The following is a 4,505-nucleotide window of genomic DNA, read 5'->3' as shown; positions in this document are numbered from 1 at the left end:
CTGCCACGTGACCTTCTCCATAGTCAGTGTACATCATAGCAGCTTGCTTCTTCAAAGCCAGTAGAACTGAATGATAACAAGACTGAGTTTATATATATGTATGTACATATGTGTGTGTGTATATATATGTACATGTATATATGCATTTGCTCTACAGGAGAAAAATCATACTTGAGAGTTAGAAGGAAATGACAATGGGACAACTAGATATCTATCAGGAAATAAAACTGACCCTACCTTACACAATACTCAAAAATCAATACCCAGGAGATTTTAGACCTGAATATAAAAGGCAAATTAATAAAGCCACTGAAAAGTCATATACGGGAGTGTATTCATGACCTTAGGGTAGATTTTACTACATTAAAACTAAGAACTTCTGTTCATCAAAACACTCCAACAGAAGAGACAGATCATGGGAATGCATCTGTGACACATGAAACTAACAAAGGCTTTTCACCAAAACCACAAAGCTACTGGAAGAAAGACAGGTGAGCCAGAATAGACAGATGGCAAAAAGACATGACCAAGCACTTACGAGCCAGGATCTCCAAATGGCAAATAAACAGACCAGAAGTGTTCCACCTCATTAGTCACCTAGGAAATGCTGGTTAAAGCCACAATGAGATACCACAATCCACACACCTGAATGGTTGGAATTTAAAAATAAAAATAAAATAAAAAGCTAACAGCACTACGTTTTGGCAAGGATGTAGACCAACAGGAACAGTCAGACACTCCACGTGGGGTTTAATTTGTACAAGTACTTTGGAAAAATGTTTGTCAGTGTATGCCAAAGCTGAACTTATACATACTTTAACACAATTTTAGTTACATATGCAAAAGAAATACACATGTATGTGAACCAAGAGACACATACAAGAATATTCATGGCTGCATTATCAATTGCCCCAAAACTGAAATTACTTAAATGTCCATCAACAGAATAATGGAAAAATACATTGTGCTATGGTTATAAGATGGAAGACTGCAGGAATGAACTGCAAGAATGGCAAGGAAGGAACTACAGCTATAGGCAACAAACACGTAAGAACACAGTGCATGTTCCCATTTATATAAAGTTCAGAAAATTATTAAAACTATGCTATAGTATTTAGGGATGCATGCTTACGTGGTAAGCTATAAAGCAAAGCAAGGAATTGCATACCATAAAAGTCAGCATGCTCTTTTGGTTTGGCATGGATTTTGCTGGGGACGAGAGAATAGTGATTGTGAAGTACAAGGAGATTTTGGATTGCTGGCTCGGATGGTAGTCACATGGGTGTTCAGAACATGATTGTTATTGAGCTATATGCTTTTGTTTTGTGCACTTTTCTCTACATGGTACCTTTCATGAAAAAAGGTTTTAATACCATTAACTAAAAATTTATTGCAACATATATGATAAAAATTTTGTATTTTTAATATGTAGTCAGCTTTTCCAAATCAAATGGGCAAACAAGTGTGAGATAAAAAAACAGAAAATTCAAAAACTACAAATACAAGTGTCCAATAAACACTTTTAAGTAGGCAATCTCAGAAATCAAAGAAAGGCAGTCTAATTATACAATAGAAATGTACAACAATAAGGGAATTTCTACACAATAGACAATGATTAGCCATGAAAAGTAATCTTATAAATAATATTGATGATATGAAATCATAGTCATTATAAGTGAATAATATGGGTTATCAAACTATTGAATATGGGGAAGAGAGAACCTTGCTTACTATTTTTAAAAAGTCCATGTTGTAAAACTGAATATAATTGTGATCTATTTTTAAAAATTAATATATACGTGGATATGTATTCATGTATATGTATAGGAAAAAACAGGATGATTTTGTTGTTGTTGTTGTTGTTTTGAGAAGGAGTCTTGCTCTGTCACCCAGGCTGCAGTGCAAGGGTACAATCTCTGCTCACGGCAACCTCTGCCTCCCCGGCTCAAGCAATTCTCATGCCTCAGCCTCCCAAGTAGCTGGGATTACAAGCACCTGCCACCATGCCCAGCTAATTTTTGTATTTTTAGTAAAGATGAGATTTTACCATGTTGGCCAGGCTGGTCTCAAACTCCTGACTTCAAATGATCTGCCCACCTCCTCCCAAAGTGCTGGGATTATAGGCATGAGTCACCACGCCCGGCCAGGAGGATGTATTTCAAAAGGTTCAGTGACCATCTCTGAGTGCTGAGGTTACAGATTATTTTCATTTTATAATTTTCTTTATGCATGTTCTAAATTTTTCTCAGTGAGCATATATTGGTTATGAATATGGAAAAAAGATTGTTCTTTTTTCATGATAAGCCGATAATCATAGAATGTCATCAGCACCGGGAAGCTGTGGGGACGTGAAAGTGGAGAGAGAGTGGATATTTTCTCTGTCCCCCATCATCCACCACCCATTTGCCCTAAATGTCAGTAGGGAAGATTTTTTAAACATAAAGAAAATAGATTAAGACCTAACTTGTCTGGCAGCAGAGAGACGATTCTTTGTCCAAATCAATGCCCAGGTAAATGGTAAACAGGAAAATCTCAGATGGGGCCATCATTAAAGCCAATCCGGAGGAAGGTGAAGATTTCCAAATAAAAAATACGGCAGCTAAGACTCAATAACAAAGATGGTGTGGAGGCACCTCAATTCAGAGATATGAAGTCTCCAGGTATTTCTTCATCTTGTTGCTTTTTTGCCATTGATCAGCTGTTTTTAAAATTTTAACTCTCTGTCACTATGAACGAATGAGGACTGCGCTTGAAGCCACCTAAAAGGTAGAAGAACACATCTAAAACCCCCAGCAAATGAGCACACCTTGCAGGTGTGGATAATAGCAGCTTTGCACACCCACCTGACCCTGTCTTGCAGGGTTAATAAAGGCATTTACTTAATTCCTTCACAAAGCCACGGTGCTCTGTAGAGGGGCGCCTTGGTAATTATTACACCCATAAGGTGAGTCAAGATTACAGTTTATGTACAGCTAATAACCACCTATCAGCAATTTTCTCACTCTCTCTTTCTCAGTCTCTTTCCTGATGGCAAGATGAGCTACCCACCTGCGCCCTGGGAGTCATTGAAAACAGAAGCCAGGAGTAAGAGAGAAGAGCAGGAGGGATGGGGGTGCCTGTGAGTCTCGCCCAGTATCACATTCATCGCAGAGAAGGCTGAGCCCCAGAAAGATGATCTGAAAGTCTACAGGGCTCCCTGATGCCCTCTGCAACAGTGCATAATTTAAAATCCTAATAGTAGGCCGGGCATGGTGGCTCACGCCTGTTATCCCAACACTTTGGGAGGCCAAGGTGGGTGGATCACTTGAGGTCAGGAGTTCTAGACCAGCCTGGCCAACATGGTGAAACCCTATCTCTACTAAAAATACAAAAATTAGCCTGGCATGGTGGTGCATGCCTTTGATTCCAACTACTCAGGAGGCGGAGGCAGAAAAATCAGTTGAACCCAGGAGGTGGAGGTTGCAGTGAGTTGAGATCGTGCCATTGCACTCCAACCTGGGCAACAGAGTGAGACCCCATCTCAAAAAAAAACAAAAAACAAACAAACAAAAGAAAACCTAAAATCTTAATAGTAAACCTAAGTGAAGTTCAAGAAAGTCCAAAATATCTTATTTATGCCCATTATGGCCACTCAGATTTGTTTTTTTCTATGGTGCCCTGCTTTGCAGTGTCTTAGGCCCACTGCCCGTTACTGACACTGGGATGGTTTGATCTCCCACTACCTCTTTGGGACAACCTCTAGGTTGTGCTTTTCATCAAAATGCATTGATCATGCCCAAAACTCATTGTAAATTGCAGGCCGATTCCAAAACATCCTGGGTAGGGGAGCCCAGGCACCCACAGTCATGACCTTGTATCCCCATAGCATTCCCATTTCAAGCACACTCAAACAGGTGAATTCCCCTGCTGGAAGAATGCAAAAGACAGAAATCAAATTTTATTTTGGCTGTTACTGTTTTGTCTTTGTTCTACACTTAGATCCCATGCTTTTTGTTAAAAATGGAAAAGAATTTTGGACCACTGGGCTTTTTCCAGAGTAAATGTTAGACTAGATGATTATGAAGCTTGTTTGGTCAGAACACATGACTTTTAAAGACAAAGGGGATCAGGACTCAGGGACAGCTGAGCCGTCTGCAGAGGGAGAAGGTTCAGGACAATCACCCAGCCATTAATGAGACATCTGACCAAGATCACCGCATCAGCAGGAAGCTCTTTCTTACAAAAGCAAAGGCCTGTCAATCTGAGGCATAGAGAAGCCCCGCCTGCAGTGTATTTCATCCAGTGTAGACACAGCCCTATGTCAGATAGTTATCCTTTTAATTCGACTGCAGTGAAGTGCTCTTGTGGCCCTGACAGTATTCTCTTGTGCACCAAAGGAAGTGAATAATAATTAAAGAGTCCTTTGGACAATATCCTTCTATCTGAGGAATCATATACTCAAATAATTTAATTTGTAAAACCTCTTCACCACCTTACTGCCTGGCTTTCATTTTCTTTTGCATATA

The sequence above is a fragment of the Piliocolobus tephrosceles genome, chromosome 21, assembly GCF_002776525.5.
Source record: "Piliocolobus tephrosceles isolate RC106 chromosome 21, ASM277652v3, whole genome shotgun sequence".
In the NCBI taxonomy this organism is placed as follows: domain Eukaryota; kingdom Metazoa; phylum Chordata; class Mammalia; order Primates; family Cercopithecidae; genus Piliocolobus; species Piliocolobus tephrosceles.
The sequence above is the reverse complement of the archived record's forward strand: the minus strand, read 5'-3'. Positions refer to the sequence as shown.